The sequence below is a fragment of the Palaemon carinicauda genome, chromosome 7 (genome assembly GCF_036898095.1).
Source record: "Palaemon carinicauda isolate YSFRI2023 chromosome 7, ASM3689809v2, whole genome shotgun sequence".
Lineage (NCBI taxonomy): Eukaryota > Metazoa > Arthropoda > Malacostraca > Decapoda > Palaemonidae > Palaemon > Palaemon carinicauda.
Window position 1 is genome coordinate 119,926,786 of NC_090731.1, and position 11,274 is coordinate 119,938,059.

Sequence of the window (11,274 nt, forward strand, 5' to 3'; positions counted from 1 at the left end):
TTAAGAGAATCCAGACATTAATGTATCAAAAATATATATGCTTATTTGTATATATATATATATATATGTATATATATAAATGATGTATGTATATGTGCGTATACATATTTATATATATATATATATATATATATATATATATATATATATATATATATATATATATATATATATATATATATATATATAATATATATATATATATATATATATATATATATATATATATATATATATATATATATATATATATATATATATATATATATGTTCGTATATATCTATATATATAACGGATTTTGAGCGAAGCGAAAAATCTATTCTTGGGTGAGATAGCCATGATGTCCTGATGGAAGGTTCCTTCAGTAGCTTCCTAGGGGTATATATGACTACAGTAGATATTCACAGAGAATTAAACTAAAGATTTCACAGAATTCTAACTTCTGGCGCGAGTACCCATAAGATTTCCCCTTAGGATATCGTATAATAACAGGGAACGTATGCTTGACACGCCACATAGCTATCTGCACCCCACATAGCGTTTAATCTTCGAGGGGGAAGTGTGGCAAGTATGGGAGGAGCCGTTACAAAACTCTCCTCCTTCGTTACTGTTACGGTACTCAGCGACATCACATCCGGCCGCCATGTTGGATTGATGCCGCCAGAGCGCGTTTTCCTCATTCCTTCCAGTGTATATGCCAGCCTCCATGATACAATAAGATAGGGAGGGGCCTGACAGGCCAGAATAGAGAACCAGGGCGGGTCCATCAGGACGTCATGGCTATCTCACCGAAAAATAGATCTTTCGCTTCGCTCAAAATCCGTTTTTTGGGCTCGAGCCATGACGTCCTGATGGAAGTGTACCAGCGAATTAATGTATCGTGGATTTTTTCCCTTTGTAGTGCCTTCAACTTCTAAACAATATTCCTTTGGTCTGATGACCGTAGATACCGTGACATCTCCGTTACATGGCACTACAGATAAGCATATACCATGTTATTGCTCCCTGCCACCCTGGCAGGGAAGTCCTATTTGGACATAAGGAACATCTTGAAGTTTACTTGATGAAGAAACTCACCTGTAGTTGAAGATCTTGCCGGTCTTGTGGACAGATCAGGAAGGTTAAGTAATTGTGTTGGAACAATTTTACTTTTTTCTAGGCGAGTATGCAGCAAGTAGAAGCAATATTATAACATAGATTATAATAATGATCAAATAAGGATAATAAAATTCTCAAACAGTATTTTATTTCATATGTTAGGGCGAAATGAGACGCATATGGTAACGAAAAATTCTATTTTATTCAATAAAATTTTAGAATTAATGTGAAATAGGTAAATTTCAATAAAATGTAGTTAACAAAGATAGACTAAAGACAATAGAAGACGTGGGTGTGCAATCTGAAAAGGAAGAACTTGCCATTACACACACAAGTTCCAAGGGAATTGTAAAGTCTTTTAGAAAGTTTTAACACTTCATGTCCGAAAACATATGGCACAAGTGTTCTTTTCTATGTTACTTCACCTTTATAGAAGAACAGTTCTTAGTGTCACCAGGTGGCACTTAAAATCACTATGTTTCGCACTAGGGTCAACACAGGCACCTGTTGAGTTAGAGTCCCGAATAACTCTTTGTTCTGCGCAGCACTAAGCAGCAGGCTTTAACACACTACCTACTGTTACCACATAACGCTTCAACTCATGCACCTGCTTTGCATAGTGTTTGAAAAACACTCTTGAGGATTTCCAGCCTGTGAAAGATCGAAGACTTTCGAAATCCATTGCTTGGAAAAAGTTTAGGGAAGAGGCGACTTTCCTGGGATCATGACCTGCGGGTGTACTGTCAGGATCCACTCTGCGAATAAAGTAGGTGATCTTCGCCCTTAGTTGTTTGAGCGACAAATCAGATCCCGATGTTTCTCCTTTAAAAAGCTGTCCTCCGCCAAAGTCTGAAGTTTTTCGAAGATAGACCTTTAGAGTCTCCACTGGGCATAGAGAGACATCTTCCTTCAGAGGGCAGATTCTCCAGGGGCCCCACCTTTTGGTGGGAAGTTCATTCCTGGCGAGAAACGTTGGGTCAGGGAAGAGGGTAAGTTCACCTGTCTCGGCGAACTGTATCTGGCCCTCTTCTCTAGATAAGGCCACTATTTCCCTGACTCGGGCTCCCGAGGCGAGAGCAAAAAGGAAAATCACTTTTTGAGTCAATTCTTTCAGAGGGCAAGACTCATTGTCCAGACTAGAGGCAAAATGGAGCACCTTATCAAGAGACCAGGAGATGGGTCTCAGTGGGGGTGCAGGACGGAGTGTAGGACATGCTTTTAGCAGCTTGTTAAAGATGCTGTTGGACAGGTCTATCTGGAAGGCATAAAATAATGGTCTTGTCAAGGCCGATTTACAAGTGGAAATCGTGTTGGCTGCCAAGCCTTGTCCATGAAGGTGAATGAAGAAGGACAGACAAAAGTCTATAAAGATTTCTGTAGGATTTTTAGCCTTGACGAAGGACACCCATTTCTTCCAGGATGACTCGTATTGCCTTCTGGTAGACTTTTTGTATTCCTCTAGGAAGTCTAAACATTTCTTCGAGATCCCAAACCTCTTCTTCACGGCTAGGGAGAGAAAATCATGAGATGAAGGTCTCGGGTTTTCCTTGATGAAGCGAAGACAGTCGACTTCTGAACCTGCTGGGAGAGAACTGGGTCCGGCAGAGGGATCAGCTTGGGTCGTAACTCCAAGATTAAAGGGAACCAGTTGCTCCGGGGCCACTTGGGTGCCACTAGGGCTGCTGTTCCTTTGAAGGTTCTCAGCTTGGTGAGGATTTTCAGCAGAAGGTTGGGTGGAGGGAAAAGGTAAATCTTGGACCATCTGTTCCAGTCCAGGGACATGGCGTCCACCGCTTCCGCACTGGGGTCCTCGTATGGGACCACGTAAAGAGGAAGTTGCTTGTTGTTGCTCGTCGCGAAGAGGTCGATCTGCAATTCCGCTGTCACATTGCGGAATCCTTGTAAGTGAACTGCTGAGAGGTGCCATCTCTTCTTGTCCGCTAGGTGGAAGATGGGCAGTAACACTTGATTGAGTTGGGGCGATCTTGAGCCCTGACGGTTGAGTCATCTGACCACAACGGTGCTCTCCAGAGTTAGACGGATGTGGATCGAGGGACGTTGAGACAGTCTCTTCAGAGTAAGAAGAACCGCTATGGCCTCCAAGATGTTGATGTGAAACGTCTTGAATAGGGGAGACCATGTTCCTTGAACTTGTCACTGATGGGAGTGACCCCCGCCCCCCCCCCCCCCCCCATCGTTCTAGCAAGGCATCCGTGTGGATAATGACCGACGGAGGTGGTGGCTGAAGAGGAACTGATCTTCTCAGGTTCTTTGCCTCCGACCATGGCTTTAGGAGTGAGCGAAGCCTGGTTGGCAGAGGTCTCTTGAGATCTCTTCGAGCGATGGATGCGTATCTTCTCCAGACTCCCAGTGCATCTTTTAGCTGTGCTCGTAGCACTAGGTCTGTCACTGAGGCGAACTGGAGGGAGCTGAGCACCTGTTCCTGTTGTCGTCTTGAAATCCGTTTGGATTTTAGGAGTCTCTTGACAGATCCCGCTATTTCCTTCCTTTTCTTCAGAGGGATGGAAAGACGGTGTAACTGAAGGTTCCAACGGATTCCCAGCCATTGGAACTTCTGAGCTGGAGACAGTCGAGACTTTTTGGTGTTGATTTTGAAACCCAGATGTTCCAGGAACTAGGTCACCTTTCTGGAAGCACGCGAGCATTCTTCTGAGGATGCTGCCTAAACCAGCCAGTCGTCTAGGTAAGCCATCACCTGGACGCCTTGTAGGCGTAGCTGTTGGATGATTGTGTCTGCGAGCTTCGTGAAGATTCTTGGGGCTATGTTGAGTCTGAAGGGCATGGCCCTGAAAGTGTACTGCCTTCTTTGAAGCTTGAATCCTAGGTAGGAGGAAACCGGGTGATTCATTGGAATGTGCCAGTAGGCGTCCGCCAAGTCTATTGAGACCGTGTAAGCCTTGTGAGGTAGTAGGGCTCTTATATGTTGAACGGTCAGCATCTTGAATTTGTTGTTCGCTATGAACTCGTTGAGAGGAGACAAGTCCAGAATGACTCGGAGTTTGTCGGAGTCCTTCTTGGGAACACAGAACAGTCTTCCCTGGAACCTAGTGGACTGTACCCTCTTGATCACCTTCTTGATCAAGAGTTCTAGGACGTATTCTTCCAGGACGGGGGTGGAATGTTGGAAGAATTGGTAGAACGTTGGAGGTGGTGTTACCCAGCTCCACCCTAGTCCCTTCTTGATGATGCTGTGAGCCCAAGGATCGAAGGTCCAACGATCCTGAAAGTGGCGGAGTCTTCCTCCCACCGGAAGCATTTCATTGCTTCTGGTTTCCCGAGGATTTTCCACCTCGGCCGCCTGCTCCCCTCCCTCCTCTCCCTCTAGATGGACGTCGAGAGGAGTGTTTGCTGGAGCCTCTACCTTTGGGGCGAAAGGTAGTGGACTGTCTTTCATAGGCTGGTGTGAAGACTGGTGACTGAGCCACCACCGGCTGAGGGACCAACTGAAAGGTCTGTTGTGGCTGAGCCACCAACAGGGGAGTAGCGGGTGCCGGAAACTGGCGTTTAGCCTGGCGCTGCTGGGGTCGGGGCTTGTTCGACTTCTTCTTTGGTTGGGGGCCCTCATCCTGAGAAGATTTCCTCTTTCGTGACATGCCCCACTTGTTGAGAAGGTTCCGGTTCTCGGTGGCGGCTCTGTCAACGATCTCTTTCACGAGGTCGTTAGGAAAGAGATATTTACCCCAAATGTTGGAGGAAATCAGTTTCCGGGGTTCGTGCTTGACGGTGGCATCCGCAAACACAAATTTTCTACAGACTCTCCGGGCCGTGATGAAGCTGTATAAGTCCTTTGTCAAGGTGGCAAGGTGGGTCTTCACGAGAACCATGTAGAAGCCTGGGACCCGAATGTCCCCGGCCATTGTCTCAAGCTGCACTTGAAGAGACAGAAAGAAAGCTAGCCTCTCTTTTGTGTCTTGCTCCCGACACAGAAGGTGCTTGGGGAGGTTCTCGTTAAACTGCCGTCCCGCGACGTCAGCCTTCAACTTTCCTACCGAGAAAGTTAATTGGATATCTTTCCAGATTTTGTCGTCGGGAGGGAGGGCAAGGGAGAGAGGCCTACATTCCTCCAATGTAGGGCAGGGTTTTCCTTCCTCCACCGCCTTCAGCACTGCCAGCAGGGACTTTTCGGCGAAAGGAAAGACCATGGTGGCAGGAGCAAGAAAGGATGGGTGCTTCATGCTTTGGGCCGGCACCTTGGAGTTGGTGTAGCCTCTGCTCTTGAGGCAGTCGGCTAAAAGAGCTTGAGCCATAGCGTGGTCAAATACAATGACCTCCTTAGGCTCGGTCTCCTCCTTGGAGACTGGCTCTGACTTGAGACGGATGTAACAGTCCGGGTTGGCTTCAAAACTAGGCCAGAACTCCACCTCTTCAAGGGGGACGGCACCTAGATTAGCATTAACAACGATACGTCCCCTCGTGATAGGCATGTGTTCTGCATGCCACCAGGGGTTGGTCACTGAGCAGGGGGGAAGATCTTTGACACTGATCTTCTTCGGCGTCTGTTTCGACAGACGCAGGATCTCCCTCTTAAGGTCTGCATGTCCCTGGCGGAACCTCTCATCCAGGAGTACCACCAAGGCTTGGAGGGTATCCTGGGTGCCCACCAATGCAGGTACTGGGTTGGCGGAGGTAGAGGGGACAGGTTCCGATATTGCAGCGGAAGAAACAGAGGGTGCGTGGGCGATCTCGCCCTCGGAGTCGGGAGTCTCCACATGTTCCTCCTCTTCTTGACCCTCGGCCATCAGGGTCCTTTCGGTAGTGTCCGACAAATCCGACATCCTCTCCACTTCTTCGAGATAAGTCTTGGAGAGCATCCGAAACGTCCGGTTCGACCGTCAGTTGGACGCAGGGGATCTCAGCCTTGGGAATGACAGCATCCGCAGATGCCTTAGGAAAGAGCAAGGCTCTCATCTTCTCATTTGGGAGATAGGGCCCCGTGGCGTTCTTTTGGATACCACGCACCCACTTGCGCAGTTTCTCTCGGGCGATGTCCCTGGCCTCCGCTGACGGAGGGTTGTCGAACGCCTCATTGAACAGGTTCTTGTAGACGGTGCAGACCTGCGGGTCCTAATATCGAAGATTCCCTTGGGCGATGGAACAGCTGACGTGGGTTCGGCATGCCAGGTGGCCGTAGAAATCAGGGCAGGGAACGCTGCAGAAGGCGCTCTCACACCGTAGGTACTCCTGTAAAAGAAAGAGGCAAATGAGTCTGTGGAATTCAATAACAGTCATGACTTACAGTAATCTTAGATTAGTATTAAAGTTATGAAAACTTATAATATAAGATTCCTTTTCATGTGTAAGCTTAGGATAGGTAAGCTGGAAAAGAGGCAGGAAAGACACATACTTGTGCAACCCGCCCAGTCAATTGCCGTGACCCCATACCATAACTAATTCTAGGAGCTCCTCATGAGCCTGAAGAGGAGGAAGAAACATCCACATTGGATGAGCCAAGCATAGACTTCCTCCAGGGAATTAGATACAGTGGGGGGGAGAACTGAATTCATTCAGTATAGAAGAGAAAAGGGAGAGCGAGTTCTCCCTATTCAGGTTAGGTCTCAGCAAGGAACTGCGCATGGATGCACAGAGTATGCGGGACGAATTTACTGCACAACTATACACAATAGTTTTCAGTCTAAGGTATGTACTATACCGTAGATGTACTGGTTATTGTCTATAGCTGTACAATAGTCACTGCCAGCACTGGGCCGGGAGGGGGAGAAGTGACTGTCCACTGTAGAGATGTGATTAGGTGGCGCCGGCAGTGTAATGGCATGCCGGGCGCCGGCAAATCTCCATCAAGGGGAAACCCTTCCCAGCCATCAGTCTATGTGGCAGAGAGATAGGGCGACACCTCTGGTTAATGGCAGATTGCCGGCAAGACGGCAAGCGACCGGCGAAGGTATTCCAACACTGACGTCAATCAATGAGACAGAGAGGATACCAGGGGACACTGACGGTTGACACCGGCAGTGTGGAGGCGGCAGTGGACCGGCACTGATAGCGAGAGAGATAGTATAGGAGGAGAGAGAGGGAAGGGTAGTACTCAACACCCATACCTCTTCTTCCTCCGGAAGCAGTGTTCAAATGAAAGGGAGAGGGTAGCAACCTTTCATCCAGTCGCAGCAGAGCCGGCAGCCAGCTCGTGTTGCAGGCGGCGGTCCAAGGGAGGGCCGAAGAACACTCTAAGATAGAGAGGTCTTCCGCCGGCAGACCGACCTGTCGTATGCTAACCCATAGTTCGACTATATGTGGGAGGCATAGCAGTCCAGGCTAATCAGCGAAAGGACCAAGCCGAACCCACAACCCACTGGCACGCAGGGGAGTTGTAGGACGGCGGACAGAGGTGTGATGGCTAGGCCAACACAAAAGGACAGAGGGAAGGGTAAGGGTCCTGAGGGGGAGTGTAGGAGGGGGCGTAGCACCCACCGGCACTCCCAGAGAGGGATTCTGTTCAGGTGTAGGAAGAATTCATTCTCCAGCCTAGGGTAGGTTAGCACAGAGAAGGTACAGCACTAGTGTACTGTTCTAAACTATAAAGAAACAGAATCCCCTTGGACTGCCTAACCTAGGCTAGGGGAACAAGTCCCCCAAACTAGGAAAGACAGGGGTAGGACAAGTTGCTAGACCACAGGGAGGAAGGGTCTTAACCCAACCAGGTGTGGACTAGGGGGAAGGGTAGAGCCCCCCCCCCCACCTTCACCCACCAGCAGGGACCAGAAGGAGAGTACATTCTCCTAATGGGGTAGCTGGGGGCAAACGACTGGTACTCTGAGGTTCTGTCCCAAATTCAAAGCGCATGTACTATGGCAAGGAGTGGGGAAAGAAAAACCTAGCCTAACCTTACTCGAATGCAATTCAAGGTAAGGAAGACTAGGATGTAGCCTAGGCTACCTCAGAGGGAGGAGATTACCTTGGGTAAGGTAACTGGGGAGGTGAGAAAGTATACACGAGCCCTAGCGTTAGGTTAGGGGCAAGGGAGTCGACTACCAAGATCATCGAAACCCCTTATATACTGTACTTCCTAGAAGGCGAAAACAAATGTGCAATCACTGAATCTTATATGTATAAATGCCTATATCTTCATTTCGTAAATTAACACTAGGAACACTTATTACATCATGCATGAAAGTAAACAAAAACGCCTAGGCTATCGAGTCTAGGGGCTAGGCTAGCAAGCTAGCCTGAGAATTGGCTACCAACACTCACCGAAATGAATACCATCGGCATAATATAGCTAATTCCTAGCAATGAAGACTAAATAACTAATACTGATAATTAGTTATAAGACCGGGAAGGCTGTTCAGACTAACCAAATAAAGCATGCGAGGCGAACAGCAGCGTCATGGATAACGCCTCCGGTCAAGGCACAGCTCCACCACAAAACACAGTATTTTAAAATAAAGAGAAGTTACTTTATGGCTAGAGAATATTTATACAATACAAGAATATGGTACTCAACTTTCCAGAAGAAGGCGAGGCAGAAGATTGCGACATTACAAATCACTGAGCGAAAACTGGGAAAAAAGCACCTAGTCATATACGCTACTAGCGAAGGAATGAGGAAAGCGCGCTCTGGCGGCATCAATCTAACATGGAGGCCGGATGTGAAGTCGCCGAGTACCATAACAGTAACGAAGGAGGAGAGTTTTGTAATGGCTCCTCCCATACTTGCCACACTTCCCCCTCGAAGCGTAAACGCTATGTGGGGTGCAGATAGCTATGTGGCATGTTAAGCATACGTTCCCTGTTATTATACGATATCCTAAAGGGGAATCTTATGGGTACTCGCGCCAGAAGTTAGAATTCTGTGAAACCTTTAGTTTAATTCTCCAGGAATATCTACTGTAGTCATATAGTCATATATACCCCTAGGAAGCTCGTGAAGGAACCTTCCATCAGGACGTCATAGCTAGAGCCAAGAAAAATATATATATTTATATTTATATTTATATATATATATATATATATATAATATATATATATATATATATATATATATATATATATATATATATATATATACATATATATATATATATATATATATATATATATATATATATATATATACATATATATATTTATACATATATATATACTGTAACTGTATATATATATATATATATATATATATATATATATATATATATATATATATATATATATATATATATATATATATATATATATATATATATATATATATATATATATATATATATATATATATATATATATATATATATATATATATATATATATATATATATATATATATTACCGTGCTACGCAATCAATGTTTGCCAACGGTTATATAAGCGGATGAGCAAATTGGAGGAGTAACGAGAACTTTTGGTGTGGAGGAGATGCCCCCTTAAATCTCGGTGAAGTCACTACAAGCAGGAAGAATACCATGCTTGGCATCTTAGTAATCCCTGTTTGCCAACAATTTTATAAGCAGATGATCAACTTGGTGGAGTAACAAGAACTTTTGGAGGTGGAGGAAATATTCCCTTAAATCCCGATGAAGTCACTGGCAACAAGATAAATACCATGCTAGGCATCTTAGTAATCCCTGTTTGCCAACAGTTTTATAAGCGGATGATCAACTTGGTGGAGTAACGAGAACTTTTGGAGGTGGAGGAAATATCCCCTTAAATCTCAATGAAGTCACTGGCAGCAGGATGAATACCATGCTAGGCATCTTAGTAATCCCTGTTTGCCAAGTGTTTTATAAGTGGATCAGCAACTTGGTGGAGTAACAAGTACTTTTGGAGGTGGAGGAAATATCCTCTTAAATCTCAATGAAGTCACTGGCAGCAGGATGAATACCATGATAGGCATCTTAGTAACCCGTGTTTGCCAATGGTTTTATAAGTGGATCAGCAACTTGGTGGAGTAACAAAAACTTTTGGAGGTGAAGTAAATATCCCCTTAAATCTCAATGAAGTCACTGGCAGCAGGATGAATACCATGCTAGGCATCTTAGTAATCCCTGTTTGCCAAGGGTTTTAAAAGCGGATTAGCAACTTGATGGAGTAATGGGAACTTTTGGAGGTGGAGGAAATATCCCCTTAAATCTCGATGAAGTCACTAGCAGCAGGATGAATACCATGCTAGGCATCTTAGTAATCCCTGTTTGTCAAGGGTTTTATAAGCGGATTAGCAACTTGGTGGAGTAATAAGTACTTTAGAAGGTGGAGGAAATATCCCCTTAAATGTTGATGAAGTCACTGGCAGCAGGATGAATACCATGCTAGGCATCTTAGTAATCCCTGTTTGCCAACGGTTATATAAGCGGATTAGCAACTTGGTGGAGTAATGAGAACTTTTGGAGGTGGAGGAAATATCCCCTTAAATGTTGATGAAGTCACTGGCAGCAGGATGAATACCATGCTAGGCATCTTAGTAATCCCTGTTTGCCAAGGGTTTTATAAGCGGATTAGCAACTTGGTGGAGTAATAAGTACTTTTAGAGGTGGAGGAAATATCCCCTTAAATCTCGATGAAGTCACTGGCAGCAGGATGAATACCATGCTAGGCATCTTAGTAATCCCTGTTAGCCAACGGTTATATAAGCGGATTAGCAACTCGGTGGAGTAATGAGAACTTTTGGAGGTGGAGGAAATATCCCCTTAAATGTTGATGAAGTCACTAGCAGCAGGATGAATACCATGCTAGGCATCTTAGTAATCCCTGTTTGCCAAGGGTTTTATAAGCGGATTAGCAACTTGGTGGAGTAATAAGTACTTTTGGAGGTGGAAGAAATATCCCCTTAAATGCTGATGAAGTCACTGGCAGCAGGATGAATACCATGCTAGGCATCTTAGTAATCCTTGTTTGCCAACGGTTATATAAGCGGATAATCAACTTGGTGGAGTAATGAGAACTTTTGGAGGTGGAGGAAATATCCTCTTAAATCTCGATGAAGTCACTGGCAGCAGGATGAATACCATGCTAGGCATCTTAGTAATCCCTGTTTGCCAAGGGTTTTATAAGCGGATCAGCAACTTGGTGGAGTAACAAGTACTTTTGGAGGTGGAGGAAATATCCCCTTAAATCTTGATGAAGTCACTGGCAGCAGGATGAATACCATGCTAGGCATCTTAGTAATCCCTGTTAGCCAACGGTTATATAAGCGGATTAGCAACTCGG